General features: G+C 59.6%; 2 pseudogenes; one reads left to right on the forward strand and one right to left on the reverse strand.

The window, feature by feature from the left end:
• Positions 1–24,013, forward strand: part of LOC140712472 (uncharacterized) — a 56,979-nt pseudogene extending 32,966 nt beyond the window's left edge.
• LOC140712473 (uncharacterized) lies at positions 23,839–25,783 on the reverse strand (annotated as a pseudogene).

A 25,783-nucleotide genomic window follows, 5' to 3' on the forward strand; every position in this document is an offset into this window, starting at 1 on the left:
CCCGGGGCTGGGTCCGGGAACCAGCTCGATTTCACGTGCAGGGAAACAAAGGTCTTCCAAAGTCACCTGCGGCTGTGCCAGCTCACTTCGAAATGAACACGTCACATTCACTTTCCGTATTTCACGTTACACGGTGCGGTAAAGAAACCCCCTAATGTACACGAGCTGGGGCTTCAGGGTCGTTCCTCCGCCCCAGGCTCCCGGTCGCCCTCTGCGTGGGGAGGCTGGCGGCCAGCCTGGGTGGCAGGAGGACCCCTCCCCAGCCTGACAGCCTATGGTGCCCACCAAGCAGGAAATTGGGGACTGGGAGCCAGGAGACACCCGGCAGTAACTTCCGGCAGGTTCACACCCGCCCCACCCGGGTTGGGCCCAGCACAGGGGGACTTGCACGGCGTCTTCTGACACTCCCCGTGTAACACCTGCAGCAGCAGATGGTTCTGGTGACTTCCAGATGAAAGAAAGCTCCACAGCTGGCACCAAACTGGCCGTTCCAGAGGCCCAGCAAGGCCACAGGTCAGGAGGGTGGGCACGGCGGGACCCCCAATGCCACCGCCTCAGGGAAACCCTCCCCATGAGCCCCAGGGACGGCTGCAGCTCCCGATCTGCCCATGACTGGCCTCCCCAAGGGCCAAAGGGCAAGGGCTGGGAGGGACCCTCGTGGGGAACCCACAGGTGCCAAGAGAGTGAAGCCGATCTGGCTTGCCCCACAGCCCAGACCGGCCTGCTGCAGGCTAGGGAGGGCCTGCTCCTTCTCTGAGGGTGGACCCACCTGTGGCTGGCCCGCTGGCCACGTCTGCAACACAGGCCAAGGTCCTCGACCTCTGGGCACACTTACAGGGTAGTCCATGGCCGATGGAGTTACACTGCCTGCCTCTTGCTGGGCACACCATGTGTGCCCCCGTCCCTGGGACTCCCAGCACAAAGCTGAGCCTGCCGCCCCCTCTCAGCTGCCCAAATGGCCCCCAGTTGCCAGCCAGGTAAATATCAACCCACCCAGCCAGCAGCCAGGCCTCCATGGTTGGGTCAGGCCTTTCCCTTCCTTAAGTCTGATGACACCAGCCTCCCCTGTCAGTCTTGTGCCCTCCCGGCAGGGGCCACCCACAGGCACCCACGCTTCCTTCCTCTGTGCCCTCCTAAGCCAGGTGAGGGCCTTGCAGGCGCTCCAGGCTCCACACTCATCTCCAGGCTCAGGTCCCTTCGCCAGCCGCCCTGCCCGGCGTGCAGTGAGTGCGCAGGTGACGTTCTGTGTTGGGGCAGCTGTGCGCTCCGTGCACAGGGGAAGACAAAGGCTCTCAGAAACAAAGCCCACGTCAGATTCCAGCCTCACAGTTGAACCCCATTAAGAGCTCAATCATTTCTAAAGGTTAAATATGCTGGTGCTTAAAAAATAATCCTATTTAGCTGTTTAGATTTAGGGCACTGACAAAAGTTCTATCCAAGAACGTTCTGTGGCTCCAGGTGGGCCACGCTCCCCTTGGTGCTGAGTCCTGAATTCGAGGCGGCGCGACCCTCTCCTCCATCCGGGTGCCGGCTGCCGAGACGGGGATTCCTGCTGAAAGTGGAGTGGCCCGCCTGCTGGCCTTACCCCTCCCCACAGGCAGCAAGGTGGCCAGAGTGGCCTGTGGGCGGCTTGGCAGGGCCGCTGAGCCACTTTCTGCCTCACGCTGTTTCTCTTCCAGTTTCCAGGCACCCGTCCTCACCCAGGAGCCCATTTGGAGGGGTGGGTTAGCTTCTGGGCACCCGTCGTCATCCAGGAACCCATTTGGAGGGGTGGGTTAGCTTCTGGGCACCCGTCCTCATCCAGGAGCCCATTTGGAGGGGTGGGTTAGCTTCTGGGCACCCGTCCTCATCCAGGAGCCCATTTGGAGGGTGGACTGGACCCTGATTTGGGGAGGGTTTTCCCACAGCCGTGGCTGCCGGGCTGGACTCATGAGCAGCAGAGCTGCATCTTCAGCATGCAGGTGGCTGAGGCTTCAGGCTCCCCGTGTCAGCCACCGGTCCCACAAGTAGAAGCGTCAGACCGGGGCCTGCCCAGCGTTGCCCTGGAGTGTCACATGAATGGGTCCTGTGCCGCAGGCCCTCCTGGGGGTGGAACCCATCCCCATGGTGGCCCCTTTTCCATTTCTGTGTGGCACTCCCCACATGGATATGCCCCAAAGCATTCATTCTAACACTGGACATTCAGGTCACTTCCAAATATTGGCTTTTAGGAAAAATACTGATAAGAACATTCATGTCCGTTTCCTTAGTAGACATACGTACTCATTTTTCTTGGGTGATTTCCCAGGATTAGAATTCAGGTCATGGGATATACATAGCTTAGCACCAGTAGACACCACCAAGCGCTGTTTTCCAAAATGAGTGTCCCAGCATACACCGCACAAAAATAGCCGGTTCCGGGGGCTCCGCACCCGCGTGGGGCAGCGTCGGTCCTTTCCGTTTTAGCTGCATGGGGGAGGGTGTTGGTGGAACCATTGTGCTTTCATTCCACGTTTCCTCAGTGACTCACCATGTTAAGTAACGTGTCACGTGCCTACTGGCCGCCACTGGCCGCTCCTGGGAAGAACCTGTCGACTCGGCTGCCATTTTCCCTGGATCATCCGTCGTCTTTCTCTTGAGTTGGAGTTCTCCAGGCTTTCTGGACCCGGACAAACATGGCAACACTCCCTGCAAATACCCTTTCCCAAAGCCACAGCTTACTTTGTAACGCTTCATGGTGTCTTTTAATAATCACAAATTCCTAATGTTAATGAAGTCCAATATTCCTGGTGTTTTCTGTGACAGTTTTTTTAATGCCTTCTTTTTAAAATCTTTGTCTCTGCAAGTCCTCAAAGATGAGTCGTCTCTCGGTTTCCCCAGAAGCTTCTCTGTCTTTCTTGTATTTCCCATCAGGTCTGCAAGCGCCTCAGGTCAGTGCCGGGGTGGTGTGGAGTGGGGCTCAACCCTTTTTCCACGGGACTTGCGTGGGTCCGGGGTCCTGGGTTGCAGGCCCCGCCCTCCCCAATCCCACTATGTGTGCAAGTCGATTCCGGGCCCTCTCCTATCCCTTCCGTCAGCACGTATCTCAGTTACTGCCGCGTTAGAGGAAGTCTTGGTGTTTGCAAGTAGAAGGTGCCTCTCATCCTCTTTCTAAGGTCGTCCTGGAAACAAGCGGGGTCCCACCTCCATCCCGGGGTGTTCACCAAGTCCTGGGCCTGGGTAGGACGGGGCTCGGGCAGAGGAGCCCTGAGGGTACAAGAGCCACAGGCCCGCCTGGAAGCACGTTGCCTGGATGTGCAGGGACAGAGCCTCTGCCTGCACTCATGCCCAGGGCCTTTCCTTGCAGAAAGCCACAGTCTGGAGGCCATGGGTGCAGCGGAATCCCGTCCTCTGGCTGCCCAGTGCTCTTAAGGGGAAGATTTTTCTTGGCAGATTTAATTTCATTAAAACTTACAGGACAGTTTACATGTCTGTTCCTTCTGGGACGAATAAGTCATGTCTTTCAAAGAGTGTGCCTATGCCGTCGGAATTTCCCAAGACAACCACACAAAACGGTTCCTTATCCGGGCTCCTCACGTTGCCTTTCCACGTCAGCTGCACCCGTGGTTTTGTGACCCTTTCATGTCTGAGATGGCTGATTCGCCCTTCTTTCGTTTCTGAGATCCACACACATTTTTTCTTTTTCTCAATTGTCCTGCAGGGACCTGTGTGTTTTGAAAGTGTTTCCAGTGAAACAGGGTTTGGCTTTAGCAATTTTCTGCTTCACGTTTTCCATCCTGTTTCCTTTGCTCCTCCCTTTGCTACTTCCTTTGGCTTCGACTCGCTGCTTTTCTAGCTCCTTGAGACGGGAGGCCGGGTCCCCGGTTTCCCACCTTCCTCCCTTCTTGCGTGTGCTGGAGGGAGGAACGTTTCCATTCGAGAACCGTTTTAAGTACAGACCCCAAATGTCGATAGCTGTTATGTTCGTTATTGTTTAATTCAAAATGTTTTCTATCTTTCATTTTAATGTCTTCTGTTACCCATTTCAAAGGGTATTGCTTGATTTCTAAATGTTTAGAGATTTTCTAGTTATCTTTCTCATTGGCTTCCTCTTAGTTCTACCAAGTCAACATGGTGCCCAGTGATTTTGGAGGCTGTGGGCTGGCTCATGGAGTGTGGCGTTCCGCAGGGCGAACACACACACGCACTTGAGAAGGCGGCATTCTGCTGGGCGAGCACACACACGCAGTTGAGAAGGCAACATTCCGCTGGGCGAACACACACACGCACTGGAGAAGGTGGTGGTTCTGCTGGGCGAACACACACACGCACTGGAGAAGGCGGCATTCCGCGGGGCGAACACACACGCACTCGAGAAGGTGGTGGTTCTCCTGGGCGAGCACACACACTCAAGGCGGCATTCCACTGGGCGAACACACATGCACTCGAGAAGGCGGCATTCCACTGGGCGAACACACACACCCACTCGAAAAGGGGGCGTTCCAGCTGGGTGAACACACACCCACTTGAGAAGGCGGTGTTCCGCTGGAAGAACACACACCCACTCGAGAAGGCGGCGTTCCGCTGGGCGAACACACACATGTTCTGCTGTGTGCAGGGCTCAGCATATGTCAAGTAGGTCAATACAGTCGGTCAAGCTGTTTTAGTGTCTAGGTTCTTAGTGATTTTCTTTCTGCTGTTACATCGTACACCCAGCCCCACTTGCCTTTTCACCCCATCTCCTGCCAATCTGTACCCCGACTCCCAGGCTTCAGGGACCCTCCCCTCCCCGGGCTGGCCACTCCTCTGCTCTTCTCCCTCTCAGCTGCCAATCTGCATGTTTGCCCCATCCACAGGGATTGGGTCCTTATAAAAGGGTGGGTGGGCAGATGGGTAGATGGGAAATGGAGACAGATAAGTGAGTCAGGGATGGATAGATGGATAGATGTGTGGGTGGGTGGGTGGGTGGATGGATGGATGGATGAGTGGGTGGATGGATGGATGGTGGATGGGTGGAGGGGTAGGTGGGAGATGGATGGATGGGTGGATGGATGGGTGGATGGATGGTGGATGGGAGGGTGGATGGGTGGATGGATGGATGAGTAGGTGGATGGGTGGACGGATGGATAGATGGTGGATGGATGGAGGGTGGATGGGTGGATGAGTGGATGGATGAGTGGGTGGATAGGTGGATGGATGGATGGTGGATGGATGGTGGATGGGTAGGTGGGGGATGGATGGAGGATGGATGGATGAGTGGGTGGATGGATGGGTGGATGGGTGGATGGATGGATGGATGGATGGATGGGTGGGTGGGTAGAGGGTGGATGGGTGGATGGATGGTGGATTGATGGATGGATGGATGGGTGGGTGGATGGATGGTGGATGGATGGATGGATGGATGGATAGGTGGGTGGATGGAGGGTGGATGGGTGGGTGGATGGATGCGTGGGTGGATGGAGGGTGGATGGGTGGATGGGTGGATGGATGGTGGGTGAATGGATGGATGGGTGGGTGGATGGGTGGATAGGTGGATGGATGGATGGAGGGTGGATGGATGGATGGATGGGTGGGTGGATGGGTGGATGGGTGGATGGATGGAGGGTGGATGGATGGATGGATAGGTGGGTGGATGGAGGGTGGATGGGTGGGTGGATGGATGGGTGGGTGGATGGAGGGTGGATGGGTGGATGGGTGGATGGATGGTGGGTGAATGGATGGATGGGTGGGTGGATGGGTGGATAGGTGGATGGATGGATGGAGGGTGGATGGATGGATGGATGGGTGGGTGGATGGAGGGTGGATGGGTGGATGGATGGGTGGGTGGATGGGTGGGTGGATGGGTGGATGGGTGGATGGATGGATGGATGGATGGGTGGGTGGGTGGATGGAGGGTGGATGGGTGGATGGATGGGTGGGTGGATGGGTGGATGGGTGGATGGATGGATGGAGGGTGGATGGATGGATGGATGGGTGGGTGGATGGGTGGATGGGTGGATGGATGGATGGAGGGTGGATGGATGGATGGATGGGTGGGTGGATGGAGGGTGGATGGGTGGATGGATGGGTGGGTGGATGGGTGGGTGGATGGATGGTGGTTGGATGGATGGATGGATGGGTGGGTGGATGGAGAGTGGATGGGTGGATGAGTGGATGGATGGTGGGTGAATGGATGGATGGGTGGGTGGATGGGTGGATAGGTGGATGGATGGATGGATGGTGGATGGATGGATGGATGGATGGGTGGGTAGATGGAGGGTGGATGGGTGGATGGATGGATGGAGGGTGGATGGATGGGTGGGTGGATGGATGGTGGATGGATGGATGGATGGATGGGTGGGTGGATGGAGGGTGGATGGGTGGATGGGTGGATGGATGGATGGATGGGTGGGTGGGTGGATGGAGGGTGGATGGATGGATGGATGGATGGGTGGGTGGATGGAGGGTGGATGGGTGGATGGATGGATGGGTGGGTGGATGGAGGGTGGATGGGTGGATGGATGGATGGGTGGGTGGATGGATGGATGGATGGGTGGATAGGTGGGTGGATGGATGGAGGGTGGATGGATGGATGGATGGGTGGGTGGATGGAGGGTGGATGGGTGGATGGGTGGATGGATGGTGGGTGAATGGATGGATGGGTGGGTGGATGGGTGGATAGGTGGATGGATGGATGGGTGGGTGGGTAGATGGAGGGTGGATGGGTGGATGGATGGATGGATGGGTGGGTAGATGGAGGGTGGATGGGTGGATGGATGGATGGAGGGTGGATGGATGGATGGATGGGTGGGTGGATGGAGGGTGGATGGGTGGATGGATGGGTGGGTGGATGGGTGGATGGGTGGATGGATGGGTGGGTGGATGGGTGGATGGGTGGATGGATGGATGGAGGGTGGATGGATGGATGGATGGGTGGGTGGATGGGTGGGTGGATGGAGGGTGGATGGATGGATGGAGGGTGGATGGATGGATGGATGGGTGGGTGGATGGGTAGGTGGATGGAGGGTGGATGGATGGATGGATGGATGGAGGGTGGATGGATGGATGGATGGGTGGGTGGATGGAGGGTGGATGGATGGGTGGATGGGTGGATGGATGGTGGATGGATGGAGGGTGGATGTGTGGATGGGTGGATGGATGGATGGATGGATGGATGGGTGGATGGATGGATGGACGGTGGATGGATGGGGAAGGGTGGAAGGGTGGATGGATGGATGGTGGATGGGGGAGGGTGGATGGGTGGATGGGTGGAGGGTGGATGGGTAGAGGGATAGGTGGGGGATGGATGGATGAGTGGGCGGATGGGTGGGTGCGGGGACAGGTGGGTGGTGGTTGGCAGGCATGGACAAGAGGAGAAAGAATGAACGAACAGATGGCTGGAGAATGGACAGGGCAACAGAGGGAAAGCAATACAGGATGGTTTCTCCTTTCAAAAAAAGAGGAAGGTGGCTCCAAGGAACAGCAGTCTAGCCTTAAGCATTTATTTTTCCCCGGGAATTCATTCTATCTGTGAATACTGACACACGGGGAGGACATTTACTGATCCACATCACAAAGAAATTTTTCTATAGAAATTCCAAAACTGGATGAAATATTAGAAACAAAATTATGTTTCAAGCCCCCCACAAAGGAACATTAGCTGATAAGTAACAAAGAAGCAGAGGGGCTGGAGGAGGGTTTTCCATTCCCTCCTCCTGGGTCAGAGCACAGACCTGACTCTAGAGGTGGGAGCTCCGCGGCAGTGGCTGGGCTCGGAAGGCCGCACTGTGCAGGCGCAGACACGGGGTGGAGACGCCAGGACAGCTCACTGCATGGACACCACTGAGAAAGGGAGGAGAAAACTGAGGGAACAAATGTTTTCTCAGTAACTTTCTCTTAAATTAGGTTAAGTATCATAAATATACAAATTAGTTTAACAAAACAAACATGTTTGGGACTTCCTCAACTACTTTGTGAAAATTATTCTGGTTTTATGTAAAGAAATGAAAGGTTTAGAGCTGTTTCTAAAAATGGCCATTACTGAATAAGGATGCAAAAGGCAGTGACAGAACAGTCCGGAAATGCGTGCGGTTCCCACAGCCTGCCGGAGCCGGTCAGCGTGGGTGTGCATGAAAGACGGACACACACAGACAGGCAGACACATGGACACACGGGCTCGAGGACACGCAGCGGGAGTCTCTGCCCCACACGTCAGGGCGCTGTGGCCCGGTGCCGGCCGGGGGTGGGGACGGAGCTGCTTCTCCTGGTCCTAGCTCAGGATGTGCTGCAGTGAGACCACCTGGGAGGTGCTGGACCTTCTCCCCGGGACAGTGAAGAGTGGAGCTGTGAGCCCCCAGTGTCCAGGCCCACCTGCCTGCCTGCCCCACCCCCACCCCGGCACTGTGCTGGCCGTGGCAGCAGACACGTGTCACATGTGCTAGAAAGCCTGTTCCCGGAGTCCCCTGCTCCCACCTCCAGCAGCCTCCACTCGTCAAGTGCTGGTCGTGACCCTGGGCCAGGCTTGCTCAGGGACAGATGTTTGGGTGGAGGGAGGCAGCGGCATCAAACCATCAGGGCAGAGGCCGGGGGCACCCTGGTCTCCTGCACAGCCTGGTAGGTGGACACTGGACCTTCTTGGCCTTCACAAATTGGCTCCACTTAGCCCCACACTGGCTGCACCACACACCTCGGCTGGCTGTGGGTTTGACGCTGCAAGGAGAGGGCTGGGCTGTGGGGCTTCTTAGCCCATTGGCTGAAAGTTGGGAGAGGTTCCAGAATGTTCTGCACCGAGGGGCAGGGCACCTGTACCTGGGTAAGCATCCAGCCCAAGTGTCCATGGTCACACAGACGAGAGGCCCCGCCCCCCCCCCGGCCACAGCGTGGCTCAGCAGGAGCCCTGAGAATCCAGCTTAGGGGGAGCCGGTGTTGGGGGGCACAAAGGGGTCTCTCAGCCCCATGGGTTGTCAGCTCTCCTGTGCCCTGGGAACAGTCACCCAGGCGTCTGCCCCACATCATCCGAAGGCGGCTGGCAAGTGCTGTCCCTGCTCAGACCACGCTGGTGTGAGGTCCCTGCCAGCTGCCACCAGGACTGGCCCCGAGCCGAGGGGTGGCCCTGCCGTCTGCCTGGACTCCCGGCAGGTCCAGTGTTCGGAGCAGCCTCCCCCGGGTGTGTGGGGGCCAAATTCCGGCCCGTGGCCCTGACTGTGCAGCTGAGCCTAGGCTCTGAGTCCCAGATCTGCCATTTCCCTGCGTTCTCTGCAGCCCCTGGGGCTGTCATCACTTTATTCTTTTAATTAACTCGGCGATTATAGCCTCCTGTCACTCATGCGGAAGCAGATTTGGGCTCTGTGGGGAGACAGGAGAGAGCTCCTCTGTGGGAGCCGCCTCTCAAACAGCACCTGTGGCCGGCGTGGCTGCGTTTTAATTATTGCAAAACCCTTTGGTGGCTTTTCATCTGTTTCAGACCAAAACCAATAAACACATTCATTTATGTCTAAGTGAGGCCGGCGCCAAGGGCTCAGTATGGTCATGGCGCACAAAGACCCAATCGTGCCCTTCGCTGGCCCGACGCCCACAGGATCGGCCGCCCCGGGCCTGGTTCCAGCTCCTGCCGGCTGCTGTGGGGGGCCTCGGACCCTGGGACCCACAGCTGGGAAGCTGGCAGGGAGGCCGGGGGCTGTCAGCTGGTCTCAAGCAGGCCTCTGGGGTGCTCACACCAACCCTGTCCCATGTGTGACCTCAATGGAGCGAAGAAAGGGGTGGGAAGGCGGCTGACGTTTTTCTAGAAGCACTGGGAGACGTACTTGGCTCCCAAGTTGTGTTTACAGAGGACGTCCACGTTTTCCCGGAGCAGTGTGAGGAACCTCGCCCCCCTCCGCCCAGGGCAGGCGTGGGAGGGCAGGGGGCTGTAGGGTGCAGAGCCAGGGGGCCATGGGGTGCAGAGTCAGGAGGCCGTGGGGTGCAGAGTCAGGAGGCCGTGGGGTGCAGAGTCGGGGACACTGGGTGCAGAGTCAGGGGGCCATGGGGTGCAGAGTCGGGGGGCCGTGGGGCGCAGAGTCGGGGAGCCGTGGGGTGCAGAGTCGGGGACATTGGGTGCAGAGTTGGGGGGCCGTGGGGTGCAGAGTCAGGAGGCCGTGGGGTGCAGAGTCAGGGACACTGGGTGCAGAGTTGGGGAGCCCTGGGGTGCAGAGTCAGGGTCCCTGGGGTATGGAGTCGGGGGCCTCTGGGGGGGCCATGGGGTGCAGAGTCAGGGGGCCCTGGGGTATGGAGTCAGGGGCCTCTGGGGGGGCCATGGGGTGCTGAGTCAGGGGGCCCTGGGGTATAGAGTCAGGGGGTCCTGGGGTGCAGAGTCGGGGGGCCATGAGGTGCAGAGTCAGGGGGCCCTGGGGTGCTGAGTCAGGGGACAGAGGTGACAGAGAAGCCACACCCTGCGACGTTTGACCTCCCTGTGCGGAGGAGGCCTCCCCGCAGCCCCAGGCTCCTCTCTACCAGCAGCTTGCCCTGTGCTGGGGAATCTTTGAGAGCTCAGCTTTTGTTCTTCTAGAGACAGGATCTCACTCTGTTGCCCAGGCCAGAGTACAGTGGTGCGATCACAGCTCACTGGAGCCTCAACCTCCTGGGCTCAAGAGATCCTCCTGCCTCAGCCTCCAGAGTAGCTGCTAATAGAGCTAGACACGACAATGCCTGGTGAATCTTTCTATCTTTTACTATGTAAACATGGGGTCTTGCTATGTTGCCCAGGCTGGTCTAGAACTCCTGGACTCAAATGATCCTCCCACCTCTGCCACCCACAGCGCCGGGATCACAGGTGTGAGGCCCTGCGCCTGACCAGAAGCTCTTCTGACCTCATTTCTCTCTCTATCTCTGCCCGCTGGCCTTTGAGGCTCAGAGGAGCTGGCCCTGAGGCCCTCACCACTCACAGACTCGCCGGCCTTCCTCGTCGATCTGCCCTAGGCCCTTCCCACGACTTCTCTCCTCTCCACTTGGTTCCTATTCATCTTTCAAAGCCACTTCCTCCAGGAAACCCTACCTGCTTGCTCCTCCCTTTCTTTGCCTCAGGTGAGCGCCTGTCCCTAGTGACTTGAGCCACAGCTATTTCTGTGCCTGTCTCTCCTCAGGGGCCGCCCACCCGGCTCACATCCTCCGTGTGACTTTGCCCATCTACACAGGCTGGTGACCTATTAGAAGGCTTAAGGAGCAATTTCAGAGATCAATTCCTCCATTGCTCTGCAATCTCTGATCTGAGTGGAGACACCCCAGCCTCTCAGGGGGTACAGCAGACCCAGGAAGGGGCTCCTGCCAGGCAGATGCAAGGCCATGGGAACCTCTCACGGCTGAAATCTCGATATGCTTGTCTGGGCAACGTCCATCACTGCTAGGCACAGATGGCGCACAGTGCGCCCTGCCGAGGGGGCTGTGTGCCACAGTCACCTGACAGCCAGGGCCGGAGAGCCAGGGGCCACACCCAGGACAGATGGATGGACAGGCCAACCGAGGCCCTCATCAACGTCAGCCTTCCCAGAGCAAAGGTGCTGCTGGGATCTGTGGCAGCTTCCCCCAGGACCCAAGCCCCAAAACCCATGTGCAGAGGCCCTTCTGAGGCTAACTCACACCAAGAAGCCTCCAGCCAGGAAGGAGAGAGTGGGGGAGCTCGGGGGGTTCCAGCACAGAGCTCTGTCCCTCCTGCTCTCCCTCCCTCTCTCCCTCTCTTTCCTTCCCTCTTCTCCCTCCGTCCGTTTCTCTCCCTTCTTCCTTCCCTCTCCCTCCGTCCGTCTCTCTCCCTTCTTCCCTCCCTCTCCCTCCCTCCCTCCCTCCCTCCCTTTCTCTCCCCGTCGGGCCTCCCCACTGTGCTGCTGCTCCCCCAGGGTCAGGCTCAGTAGCCTGTGGCCCCCAGCCTCACACACCCTGAGCCCTCAGTGGATGTCATGAACCGATGACTTTAAAATGAGCCAACCAACTCTCACCCTGGGGCCAGGCACAGCAGATTCCTTAACCCAACTGCTGCTATTGCTCAGGGTCACGGGCTGGCTGTGGCTGACAGCGTCCAGCCACACACTCCTTCCCCAAGACGTGGCCTCCCAGCTGGGGGGTCCAAGTGGGCTTTGGACCACTGGCAGAGGGAGGGCAGGCCTGGGGGCCTCAGGCAGCCGTGAGGTGGAGCACAGGGCAGGGCGACCCAGGCCTGGCCTTGGCCCTGGAGAAGGAGAAGCTCCACAGCTGCTCTCTGGGCAGCAGATGCCCCTGCCAGACGCCACAGGCCTCCAGACACCTCAGGATGGGAGGTGCCCTCATGGACGAGGGTCTTGAGAAGTGGCTGTTCCTAGAGACAGGCTCGTCCTGGGCTTCCTGTCTCTGCCTGCGTGGGTGCCTGCCGGTGGCAACACCATCCAGCCAGGGACTCAGGTGAGGCTGGTGGTGCCGGGGCCTGCAGAGGACGCCCTTCCAGGAGACTGCGGCGGCAGTGGGGAGAGTGCGGCCCGGGCAGCACCGTGGGCCTGAGAATGTCCTCCTGGACCACAGCCTGGAAGGGAAATGCCGGAGATTCCTGCTGAGGAACGGGCAGAAGCCTGGACTCCAGAGGGCTGCCCACAGGTGGGACATCTGCCTGGGGAAGGGCCTGAGGGTCCTGGTGACCAAGGACACTGGGAGCCTCTTCACTGGAGAAAGAGTCGGCTCAGGGTGGATGGAGTCTGGCCAGACAAAAGCAGTTTATCCCCCAGGATGAAAGGTGCCCCCGGGAGCCCGAGGCTGTGACCAGGAGGCCCTGGAGCTACCACAGGTGCTGACGGACCTGCACTCACCACAGGAGGTCCAGCCGGAAGGCGGGTCCAGGCAGGGGCCCCAAGGTCTGTCCTGCCTGGGGCCCTCAGGGTCTGTCCTGCCTGGGGGGCTGCCTGGCCCTGCCTGATTTGCCCCATCACTGGAGCGCCAGTTGGATGCCAAGTGCCAAGCTGGCATGGTTGTATCCATGGGTGTATCCACGGGTGTGTCCACAGGTATATCCATGGGTGTACTCTACCTCGCTGAGAACCGAAGAACTGTAAGTAGCACATTCACAAAATTCACACATCAAGCTTTTAAATTTCATTTCCAATTTAATATCATCTGTCTGAGTCTGTTTCTCCCGTAACACAGTCTTTAAAGTTAAGTGGGCGCGACCCACTTAACTGTTCCCACCCCTTCCAGCGCGGCACCCTCACCATCCTGGGCGCCCCCCAGGATTCTTGGGACCTGGATTTATTGACCTGCTCAGAGGGGAGCCCAGCGGCCATGCAGATGGGAAGGCAGCTGCTCAGAAAACAGGGCGTCTTTATTTGTTCCCGACTTTCCTAGGCAACAAATAACCAGAAGCCGCCGACTCGTTTGGGGAAATTGCTTCTGAGAACAGTGTTATTTTTGCCTCCGTCTTGCAATCCTCTCACCCACCCGGCACCCCACCGCCCAGTGCACGCAAGCCAAGTCCCGGAGCTGCCATGCTCGTCTGTGAGGAAACGCTGGAGGTGGGTCCTCAGGGCTGCTGGACCAAGTCCCGGAGCTGCCATGCTCGTCTGTGAGGAAACGCTGGAGCTGGGTCCTCAGGGCTGCTGGGGGTCCGTGAGCCCCCAGGGCCAGGCTGTGAGCTTGGTGAGTGGGCCCACGGCCGGAGGCTCCAGGCTGGTGAGGACCCCAGGCAGCAGGAACCCCCATTGCCTTCTGGGATCAGGGCTGATGCTACAACGCTGGCCCAGTGGCCCCAGGTGGCCTTACGGCCTCAAGAACAAGTGGATGCCAGAGCCCAGGTCTCCCTGGAGGTCCCAGTTACACAGGAGTCGCCGAGGCCGACGGCGGGGCCTTTACCCACACCCCACGCAGGCCGTTGTACAAAGGTCCCCCTGCAAGTCCTGATAAAAGGGCGACGTGTGTGCAAACGCGTGCACGGTGTGTGGGTAAAGTGGCAGAAAGGGTGTCATGAGGCAGTGACACTGCCGTCCCCACGGCCGCCCTCATCTCACTGATGCCTCCCTGTCCTCACGCAGATGATTTTGAAGCGAATCCCCAAGATCGTATCGCCGACGAAATATCCAGTGTGTATCCAGCGTGCATTGCTAAAATACAACGGCTGTGAACTCTTCAAAAATTAGCAATAAAATTCCTCTGTTTGATCAAGTATTAAGTCTAGGTTTCCATTTTCTGGGTTTTCTTTGTACAGTTTATTTGTAAAATCAGGACCAGCACAGGCCCCAGGTGTGGCTGGCTCATGTCCCGCCCTCCATCTGGGCCTGCCGGCCTCCGCCAGCCACCTTTGTCTCCCCGAATACTCTTTGCTGAAGAGACGCCACCATCCTCCCACTGAAGTTCCACCTGTGGACTCAGCGGTGTCACCCATGGTGTTGTTCACAGGGTCTTGTGGCCCCTTGTCTTTTCTTTTTTTTTTTTTCCTTTTTTTAAGAGACCAGGTCTCATTCTGTTGCCCTGGCTGGAGTACGGTCACCTGATCTCAGCTCACTGCAGCCTCAACTTCCCGGGCTCAGGTGATCCTCCCGCCTCAGCCTCCTGAGTAGCTGGGATTACAGGCACACACTACCACACTCAGCTAGTTTTTGTATTTGTGATGGAGATGGGGTTTTGCCATGTTGCCCAGGCTGGTCTCGAGCTCCTGAGCTCTAGAGATCCTCTTGCCTCGGCCTCCCAAAGTGCTGGGATTACAGGCGTGAGCCACCGCACCCAGCCCCTGTGTGTCTTATACGTTTGCAGCTGTGTCTGAGGTACTGACCACTCAGGTGATGGAGTCTCTCTTCCTGCAATGGCTGTTGCAAGTCCACTGACCCAGCAGGGGTCGGAAGGCCAATCCCCTCATCTCCTTTTCTTTCAGTGGTCCCTGTAGACGCCTGCATAGCTCCCCATGGTCCGTGGTCCCTGTAGACGCCTGCACAGCTCCCCGTGGTCCATGGTCCCTGTAGACGCCTGCACAGCTCCCCGTGGTCCGTGGTCCCTGTAGACGCCTGCACAGCTCCCCGTGGTCCGTGGTCCCTGTAGACGCCTGCACAGCTCCCCGTGGTCCGTGGTCCCTGTAGACGCCTGCACAGCTCCCTGTGGTCCGTGGTCCCTGTAGACGCCTGCACAGCTCCCCATGGTCCGTGGTCCCTGTAGATGTCTGCATGATCCTGTGTGGTCAGTGGCTCCAGAGTTCCCCCGAGATGATGTCGGCAGCAGCGGCCTGGATTTCTGGTGCTGTCGGACCCCGGGCCCTGATGCCACTCTTCCTGCTCCAGCTGGACATCACCATCGTGCCCAGGAGACCGGGCTCCTTACAGGGCTGTGTGCTTTAGAGACCAGAGAGTTTGCCCAGAGTGTTCACTGAGACTGGGCTGCTCAGTGCCTCTGGCCTTGTTTAACTGGGCAAACTAGGAAACATGGCAGCCGCCAGGCCTGGGGACTCACATTGGAGTGAGGAGTGGGTTGGGAACCACAGGTGCTGGCAGCCCGTGGGGACCTTGGCTCAGGGTGAAGATGGGGGTTAGTATGAGGACAGTGACACAGCCCTAGGGCCCGGCCATGCGCTCAGAAGCAGTCGCCCCTTGGGACCCTCCCCTCCGACCTCTGTCACGAGTTCCCTGGGGGTGGAGCAGAGGCTCCCGCTCTTCACAGGCCACAGCAGAAGCCTCAGGCCCCAGCCCTGGCCTGTGGTCACAGCAGGGAATAGCCGCAGGCCCGGAGCTCTGTAGCCCACGGCAGCCCCTGCAGAGGCCCAGCGGCTGACCTCTGTGCCGAGGCTTGACCGACAGCAACATGTCCAGCCCTGCTGAGGCTTCCATGTAAACTGCAGAGCACACAGCTCCTGCACCTCCCACACAGCACAGCCCAGTCAGGGAGCCCCAAGTCCACACAGGAACCAGCCGTTTTCTCCGGGTCAGCACGCTTACCGGGCAGAAAGGAGAGGGCAGAGTGGCGGTCGCAGGCTGCCCCAGGCCACGCCAAGCCGCATGGAGGGAGGAACAGGCCCAGCCTGGAGCGGTCACAGTCCCTGTCTACCTGGCAGGCAAGCTGGAGTCATGTGGAATCATATGTGGGCGCCCTCGGTCAGGAAGACAGCACCCACGGACCAGACATCGAGCGCGTTTCTCTGCAGCCTTGCCCTGGGAAGAGTGGGCGCTCAGGTCTGGTCCAGGAAGCAGCTGGGGCTGAGGTGGCCTACGGGCAGCAGGGCTGGCAGGAGGCTGGGGCCTGGTCTGTGTGTCCTCCCTGCTGGCCACACACCTGCTACCTGGGTCCTGTGGCCCTCGGGGTGTCCTGGGCGTGGCACGACCAGCATGGGGAGCCGCCTCTAAACCTACTGGCTCTTTGAGGAGTGAAAAGGGAGCGCAGAGATTTGGGGGAGGAATTTTAAAGTCAATTTGAAAGGCCAGCTTAGTGGATCTGGCTGTGTCCAAAATGCATTTGGAGAAAATTGCTGTGTCAGGAATCTTTTTTTAACGTGCGGATGAGGACTTGTTCTATCCGTAGTTCAGGAGTGACAGGGTTGTGCTGTGTGATGAGGTGAGTGCAATGCTGGCTCCTCATGCCCCAGTGGGGGGCCCTGGCCTTGGCATCCATGGGGCCGCAGGCAGGGTCCTCTGGGGAGTGGCCCACATGGGAAGATGCAGCCTTTTCTCCATCAAGGGCTGTGCCCGCCCCTTGCTCCCCCAGCATCACAGGCCAGAGGTCTGGACCTGGCCTGGACACCATTCCTGACGTGCCAGGCAGCCTTGGACCCTTCTTCCCCCCACCCCGGGCACCCTCAGGGCGTGGGGCAGGTGAGGGGCAGACAGGAGCAGACCCCCCACAGTGCAGATCCTGCAGATGCAGGCACAGCAGGCCACGGGGTCCAGGAGGAGGACGTGGCAATGCTGGGTGCGTGGGCTGCGGGCCAGGGGCAGGATCTGAGCAGGATCCACCACATCTGAGGGACACTGGGACGCCTCACGCCCTCTCAGCCGTGTCCCTGCACCTCGCTCACCCCTCCGGGTCCTCAAGCCCACAGCCCTTGCAGGGCAGGTGAAACTGGGCACCGTGGACAGGCCTTCGCCTCCGGCTCTGCCTCCACCTCATGCCTTGTCCTCTGAGTCTCCCGCCAGCTGCTCTGGCTGTGAAGATGGCTGAGCATATGGACGCACTGGTCAAATATTTGGAGTTTGTGAACTGTGTTTTGAAATTAATGAGGATTTTAGTATTCATAGACTTCCAAAATACATAAACATGCCAGCTTCTGGGGAGGATGCGATGCACCTGAAACCAACCGCTTGTCAGCAGGGCTGTTTGCTTCCGGGCGGCACCTTTAGGAGCCGGGCTCTGTGGCCGCGTGTGCCGGTGCCCGTGTCTCAGGCCCTGGGGGTTCCCCTGCCTCCTGGGTGACGATGTGGTTCCCAAAGTCTCCGCACCTTCCAGGGAGGATGCCTGTGCTGCCGTGGCCAGCTGCCCAGCCCAGATGGAGCTGCCATCTCATCACCAGCCCCCAGGGCCCCTAGCCTGGTCTCCCTGTCTCTGTGGCACCAGCCGCTACCCATGGACGCAGTTGGTTCAAGTGCTTATCACCCCCCAGAGCGATTCCTGAGGGCAGGGCCTCCCAGCGGTGCCCCCCACCCAGCCCAGTCCGGGAAGGCCCACTCGCTGCTTGTACGGGAGCCTTGTTTGGGGAGAGGAGCTTGTGAGGCTCTGACGGATGCCCTCAAGACCCCGGGCACGCGCTGCAACCATCTGTCCATGGCTCTGCGAGTCACCAGCTTCTCTCCTTTCCACGACGCGGGGAGAGGTCCCCACGGAGGGCCTGAGTCCCTGCAACCCACCCCCGCTTCTGGTATTAGCTTGTTCTGGGCTTCGGCTATTACCAACAGCTCAAAGCAGGAATCACTGGCTCAAAGATTATTAGAAATTTTTAAATAAAAAGATTATTTTTAGGCTCAAAGATATTTTGAAAGGAAAGAAAGCAATGTCTCAAGACATAAAGAACTGAAAAACTGCCCCACAGTGTGCCAAAATTGCTAATCCTAGAAAAACCAGCGACTCGGGAATATTAATTTTCAAACAAATAATTATTTTAACAAAATTGCCAGGTGGAACGACTTGCTTCCGACCACATCTAATTTGGTAAAATTGCTTTGGCCCAGTTGCCAGAGCCTTGGCAGGAACCAGGCTAAGGCAGCTGGGCCAGCCGTGGAGGGGAGCGCGGCCGAGCCAGGCAGGGCCAGGCGGCACCAGGCGGCAGGTGCGGTCAGACGGAGCAGGTCCCACGGAAGGGCCGGGGCTTGAGCTGGACAAAGGCTGGGCCATCAGGTGGGCAGGACTGCAGGGACCAGGCCTACTCCGGGGAGCACCAGGGACAGCTCCCAAGCTGCAGCCGGCTCTGGTCCCCAGGGAGGGGCTGGCTGCACCACGGGCCTGTTCAGAGTCCTCCAGACCAGACGCCCCAGGGACAGCGCCTGGGTTAACCCTCGAAGACACTCCAGGGCTGTGGGTGAGGCAGGGAAGGCTTCACGAATGTCAGGACAGTGCGGCCCGGGGGTGAGCCAGAGGCAGGCGAGGGTGTGGTTGAGAGGGAAAGCATGCTTGGTCCTTCCTTGGTGGTTCAGAGACAGTATTGTGGGGCCACCTGCTTCCTCCTCACTGGACCTGCCCTTTTGCCTAAGCAGGATCCAGAGGGCCGCGGTGGGGGCTGGGCCCCCGTCCTTCCGGTAACCACGGCCCAGGGATGGCTGGCCAGAAGGGGACGGTGTCCCAGCCCCGACAGAGCAGGGACGGGGCCAAGAAAGGCCACAGAGTCACCCCCACTCCTGGGAAGACCCCAACGGTGGACTCGGCCCTGGAGGGACCCCCAGAGGTGGCTCCCGACCCCCAGGGCTGGAGGCTGTTGTGAAAAGCAGGTCGTGTGGCTGATTATTCAGGTCTGGAAACTGGAATTGTCTCTAAAATGTAAAACCATCTGGACACTTGGCTGTTTCTGTTTCAGCCTTTATCCCACGTTGAGATCAGGGTAGACCCGGGAGCCAGCTGGGCGGGACGTGCGGCTCTGACACGGGGAAACCAGAGCCGTGGACACGTCCCATGTTGAGATCAGGGTAGATGGTCCTGGAGCCTGCTGGGCGGGCAGCACCGTTCTGACGAAGGGAAGCTGGATGTAAAAGCCCCATGTTTACAAAGCTTCCCGAGGACCCATGTTAACTTCTGAGCCCGGAAGGAATCATCCACATGAAATCGGGGGCCTCAGGGTGCTCCTGCATCTTGGCAAAGATGGTGTCTGGTGGCTGTGGGCTTCGCTGTCCGACTTTGTGGACGTTAAGGGGCAGGAGCGCGTGCGTGTTGCTGGTAAGGTCGGCCCTGCGGCTCTGTGGTGTCTTTCATCGCTCCCTGTGATGAGCCCTCATTACAGTTCCAGGCTGCATGTGACAGTTTCTGAGGCAGTTCATAGGAAGCGCGCTCACCCCACGTCTGTGGCCGGGTGCCCAGGCCGCGTGTCAGCCCTGGGAGGGGCAAAGAGAGACTCACATCGAACACTCCTGAGCCTGCCTGGAGCAGCCACAGTGCTTGGGGTGCACCGATGGGAAGCCCTCCTTGGTCTGCTGAACCCCAACTCCTTGTAGAGGGCTCGGGCCTCACCAGGACTGCCCTTGTGAGTCCAGGGCCGTCAGGGGTGGAGGAGAGCACCAGGAGGGCAGGCTGAGTGCCGGTGGGCCCCCCGAGGTCATCCACCCACAGAAGCTATGTTCTCATTATCAACACGCCCTCTGGCAGGACCCTCTGGAGACAGAGCATCCTCGGCAGCACCAGGCGCTACAACCAAACCCAGGCACCAGGCAGCCGGCAGCAGGGGCCGCGCTCAGATGCAGCTCTACGCGAGGATTTTGTCCCTGGCACAGCCACTGGCAGGCAGGGACACTGTGGGCTCCCAACTACTGTGGCCTGGTCACATCCGCTCCCTTCCCCTACTCAAGTGTCCAGACAGAGGCCAGGGGAGCTCCTGGGCTGCAGAGGCTTTATCCATCAACGCACAGCTGAGGACGTCAGAAAGCCGTGTCTGGGGTGGGGCCTGTGGGGCCGTGGGGAGAACGGGTGAGGGCGTGCCGCCCCCAGAGTGTGAGCAAGGCCACCCCCAGAGTGTGAGCAAAGCTGCAGCACAGCCGTTGCCCCAACAGCCAAGTGCACACCTGCCCCTCACACCTCCCACCCCCGACACCTGCGTGGCTCCCCTGGCCTGCAGAATGAGCAGAATCCCACACCCATCCAGCCCTCCCCACCGGATCCCAGACTGCCCCAGGTGCTCTCTGCCTGGGTCCTGGGTGGGTTCAGTGAGCGAGGAGGCCACGTGACTCCTCCAGGGCCACCGGCAGGAGCCAACAGGAGCTGTGGGGGCCCCAGGCCACACCAGGGACCCCAGGACCTTGTAGGATCGGGGTTCTGCATAGGGCCTCCCTTCCCGGGAACACCCACTCAGAGCCTCCTCCTGCCTTCTTTCAATACCCTCCACAGGCCTTCAGCAAAACCAAGGTTCACAGCTTGGACAGGGGAAGCCTTTATGCCTTTTCCAAGGAGGAGAAGGTACCGGAGGCCCAGTGGGTAGAGGCCTACGAGACCCCACAGCCTTGGCCTGAGGTGGGCATAGGATGCTGAGACAGAGCACACCCCTCACACAGCCTCAGAGTCCGCCCCACAACCCTGACCCTCAGAGTCCGCCCCACAGTACAGGCTGATGGAACCCTGTGAGCCTGGATGCGTGTGCCAGGGCCTTGCACTGGACACAGAGGCCTGGCCGAGGCACCTTGGACGCAGGCCCTGTGCAGTGAGGCCTTCCAACGTAAAACCCACCAGAGGGGCTCATTCTGCAGGGGACCCACAAGCGCCAAAGGGCCTGTTCGCCACACGTGGTGGTCAGTGGAGCCACGTGAGGTTCCCCAGGGCCTCCTGCCTCGGAGGGAGACTGTGCTTGCCCTGCGTGCTCTCGGGGGCTCTGCTGAGTGCTTAGTAAAGAGGCAGCAGCGAGAAGATTTTAGGTTTGTTAATTTTATTATTTGGTTCTCAAACGAGGCTTCACCTCAGGGTAAGCACGAATCTGTTGGCTTGAATCTTGGCTAGGAATGGTCTGCACAAATTCAAATTGACGCTGGGGGGAGACGGCTGGTTGCCGTGGCAACCAGAGAGCCGTTTTTAATTCCGCTGGGTGAGTGGCGGCTGCTCCGCGCTGTCTCGGGAGGACGGTGGCCCTGGGTCTCGCGCTCGTCGGCCAGGCTTCCCACCCCCGGAAGCCGCCATTTCACTCTCGGTGGGCTTCCAAGTTCAGGCTCTCAGAGTCCCCACCAAATGGCTGGAAACGAACTCTCTCAAAAGTGTTCCAAAAAGAGGCAGGTCCTGCCCGAGACACCAGTGACATGAGGCCATTGTTGCTCCAGAGTTCAGTGATGACGGCGAGCTCTGCACGCGAGTCCCCGGCAGCCACGGCCCTCCAAACGCGGGGCTGGGGAGGGGCTCACCCCCGGCAAGGGAGGACGGGCTGGGGGCTCACCCCCGGCAAGGGAGGACGGAGCTGGGGGCTCACGCCTGGCGAGGGAAGGCGGGGCTGGGGGCTCACCCCTGGCGAGGGAGGACGGTGCTGGGGGCTCACGCCTGGCGAGGGAAGGCACCCATCACCATCCTAAGCCTCCTGCGTCGGCCTGACCTCCAGCTCTGTTACCCTGCCTGAGGCAGCGTCATCCCTGGGACTGTTTCCTGCTCTCCCACAAACAGCCTGCAGATCCCAAAGCCACAAGATGCGGAGAAGCGTGGTCCCCGGGCTGAGGCCTTGCAGGCAACACGGCCCACTCTCTCCGGGTAGCGGTGGGCCCAGCCCCCATTGTTCCTTCCCTACAGAGGCAGTAGCCGCAGCTCAGGCCCCGAGGTGGGACTGCGGCAGGAGCAGGTGGCCACCCACGGGCGCCCCACATCTTGTGTCCACCAGGATCCCCTCTGAGGGAGGGAGCCCACATCCACTACTAAGAGGGCCGAAGGCTGCTGGGGGGAGGCAAGGTTTTGGCCACGGCCCCAGCGTTTTGGAGGAGGTCCGAGTGGCCTCCCCAGTGAATGGGGCCAGGTTCCCCAGTTAATGGAACCCCAAACTGACCTTTCCGGGAGGTAGGCAGAATCGCAGAGCAGTGGGAAGGGCTGGAGGGTCCCGTGTACCCGAGACCCTGTGAGCTGGGGCCTCGGGTGCCAAATAAATGACAAAGCCCTCGAGAGTCGCCTCAGAAGTGGGGTTCTCGGTGCTGTCAGGGCGACGTCCAGCAGCTGTTTCTTTGGAAGGTCAGTGTTGAAGGCGTTAGGATTTGTATCAGGAAGAACTGCCCCCCCCCCGTGCCAGCCCCACCTCCACCAAGGCCAGCTGGGCTGCGTTCAGACTGCCTGGCCCTCCGCAAAACCCTCTGCAAACTCGGCCATTTCTTCTGAGAACATCTTTCCTCCCACAGTGAGGCAGGAGCCACGTGCCTGCTTCGGTGTGGACTATGAGCTGCGTGTTCTTACAGTTTTAAACCATCAGAAAAAGTCAAAAGAAGAATAACCCTTCGTGGCACGTCCGTGGGTGACGCTTCGTGGCACACCCCTCGCTGGTGTGCTGCCCGCAGTGCTGAAGCCGGGAGGAGGCTGCCCTGATGAAGAACGCAGCTGGAGGGGCTGCAGTGGCCGGCCCGGGGAGTCCGCTTGGCAAGGGCTGTCCGCAGTTTTCCACTGAGCACTCGTGGAGTTGCTGCTGAGAAAGGGGTGGTGTAGACACGGTGACCGTGACCAGCACTTGGCCGTCTGCGCCGCAGGCCAAGGAGGCCTGCGTGGACCCACCTGGCTGCACTGGGGAGCTGAGCCTCCCTGAGGAGGAAGGAATCACGCCTGAGGCAGCAACAGCAGCTCCTGCGTGAGTCCCTCATGGAGTGAGCCGACTCCTCGATTCCTCTATTCCTCGCAGTAAAGCTCTTCACCTATGTAACTATGCATCATGTAAACAGGAACGTATCCTCCAGCTCTGCAACTCTGGTGGAATCCAGGCGATACCTGGTGAGACACCTTAACAAACACGTAAATAGACTCGGCCGTGGTGAGCACCTACACCCATGGGGCAAGCATGGGGTGTTTTCCTGGCTAGGAATTCCATCTTTTTCACCATGAGACTCGTCATGGACTTACATTTTGAAATAGCATTGTTTGGGTTTGTTAGGGTTTTAAATTTCATTCTTCTTTGCCTTATTTCCATTTCCTGGTCTTTTCTATCTTTTTTCTTTTGTTTTCCTCTACTGGGGAGGTAAGAGTCAGGAAGGCAGGCGGCACCTCACCCGTGTGCCTGCAACATGGACGAGACGCTTCCCTCCGGCCAGGACTGGAAAGGTGGGCCCTGTGGCCAGCCAGTGCCACGACCAACCCTGCAGTCCGGAAAGTAGAGGCTTTGCTGATGAACAACCAGCAGAGAGAGGGCTGAGGGCCGGGGGCCGGGAGCCGGAGGCCATGACATCTGGGGACAGGGCAAGTGCTGACGTCCCCGGGCTGCAGGGCAGATGGCCGCCGGCTCACCTTCTGAATGCTGCCCAGAGGCCTGCATGATCCTCCAGGGCAGCAGCTCCTTATCCCGCCGCACGGCGCCCGGAGACTTCTGGTACGCACAACTGCAGGTGGGGTCTAACCCGCAACTGGAAGAGCACAAGACTAGAAGAGCACGTGACTGTCTGTGCCTCAGTTTCCCCATCCACAGGCGTGCCACCAAGGCCACCATGTGGGACTGTTCAGCAGACAGCGCCCGGTCCCCAGCACCATCCCAGAGATGAGGCCTGAAGCAGGTGCCTTCCAAGGGCAGCTCCAGGAAGGGGCTGGCAGAGCAGTGGGGGAGGGGCCCAGGGGGGCAGCTGTGAGTGGGCAGGAGATGCCCAGCGCCCCCACCCCTCACAAGACTGGGCCCCACAGACTCTCCCCTAGGGCAGCTCTGGGACATGTGGCAATGCCAGCTCCCCCGGGATCCCTCTCCTTCACCCAGGTTAGCACTGGGTGTGGAATGGGGGGCGGCCCTCCCGGGTCCCAACCACAACGTTCGAGGGCAGGGGCACATTCACAAGCCAGTGCACCTATCTGCCTCAAGTGCCGGACCCCAGGGCCCCCACAGCACCTGGTAACCTTCTGTGTGTCCTACCCAGATACCAGCAGCCTTCAGGGCTTTCCCTTGGACAATCTTTCCCTTTGGAGCCTGTGGGGGCCCAGCCCAGGGCCCAGAACCAGCTGGGACTGAGAGGGGTAGTGGGAGTTTCTCTAGGGCCTCCCAGAGCCTGGCTGGCCCCACCACCTCCCTCTGCCTCCACAGCACCTTTGAGAAGTTCCCCCGCAAAGCCCCCATGGGATTCAGGGCAGGACTCGAGTTCGTGTGCAGGGAAAGAAACAAGCCAGGGCCCCCACACCAGCTGGGGCCTCCTCTGGGCCCCAACCGTGATGTGCCAGGAGCCCCCCGAGAAGACAGGTTGACCTGTGCTCAACTTGGTACTCCTCACCTGGAGCAGTCTCTGTGGTGGGAGCTGCTGGGTGCAGGAGGAAGATGTCAGGGCAGAGCCCATGGAGACCCCTCACCTGGGGGCGCTGGGGGCAGAATCCTCCCCTTACAGCCGGCCCCTTCCCAGCCCTCTTGTCCAGGACCATCACCCAGGGGATATCAGGGGGCTCTGAGGCTCCAAGGGGAACAGTGTCCAGGGAGTCAGGGCAGCCAGGGTCTGGGGTGCCTGGAGTGTCTCCAGCTGGGAACTGGACCATTGCTTGCCTGGACCCTGTGTCCCTCAGCTAGAGTTCAGGGCCCATCACAGCGTCCCCACAGAGGGGCTCTGGGGACACCAGCTAGATGGGGCAGTGGGGCCCCAAGGGAAGCAGAATGCTGTCACCCCTGCATCTAATTCTACCTCTGTGAGTCTTCATGACAACCCCCCACTAGTACATCCTTCAGGCCCCTCAAAATCCATGGCAGCAGGGCCTGGGGATCCCCTGAACAGGTGCCAGTGTCGGAGAACCTGGGGCAGAAGCAGCCATGCAAGGGTGGAGGCCAAGGACGGAATAGGTGGAGGGGAAGTGGGGTCACCCAGGGCCAAGGACGGAACAGGTGGAGGGGAAGTGGGGTCACCCAGGGCCAAGGACGGAACAGGTGGACGGGGAGTGGGGTCACCCAGGGCCAAGGGCGGAACAGGTGGACGGGGAGTGGGACACCGAGGGCAGTTCCTGAGACTTGCTGAGGCTGCCACCAGGCCAGCATGTGCCCCAGAAAACTGATCTTGCGACGAAAACTGGAGTGGACTTGAACCCACCTTGTGGGGTAGGAGGCCCCTGGGGGCAGGATAGGGGCCTGTGGGCTGTGCACAGAACCCACACCTTGCTGCGGGTGGGAGGCTGGTCTGTTCGGCCCCTGGCACCCCAGCCTCCGCACTCACCTGGGCTCTGTGTGCCCGGCTCTGTGGCCTAGGATGCAGGAGGTTGGGGTGGAGGGACAGGGACGCTTTCAGCACAGCCACGGGCCCTGTCTACACCGGCTGCGTCTGCCCTGCTGACTCACACTCAGACGGGTTCACGACAGCTGCACCTCGGTTCTGGCATATCTGGACTCGAGAATGTTAATAAAGGATGGAAAATCCCGTCCAAATCCATTTTCTTGTGTATATTTCTTTCTTGCAGCTTCTCCACGGATGGAGATCTCCTTCGGGAATAACACAGGGTCGTGCAGTCCGCCCCCCGGCGTTTTCAGGCGAGGGTCTGGTGCTGGGGCGCGAGCGCGGAGCCGGGTGTCTCTTTAAATGCGCTCTGCAGTGTGACGGCGGCCGCCCGGCTGGAAGAGCCATCCCACCCTGCGGCAGGAGCCCGC

This window comes from Chlorocebus sabaeus, chromosome 9 (assembly GCF_047675955.1).
Source record: "Chlorocebus sabaeus isolate Y175 chromosome 9, mChlSab1.0.hap1, whole genome shotgun sequence".
NCBI classification, from domain to species: domain Eukaryota; kingdom Metazoa; phylum Chordata; class Mammalia; order Primates; family Cercopithecidae; genus Chlorocebus; species Chlorocebus sabaeus.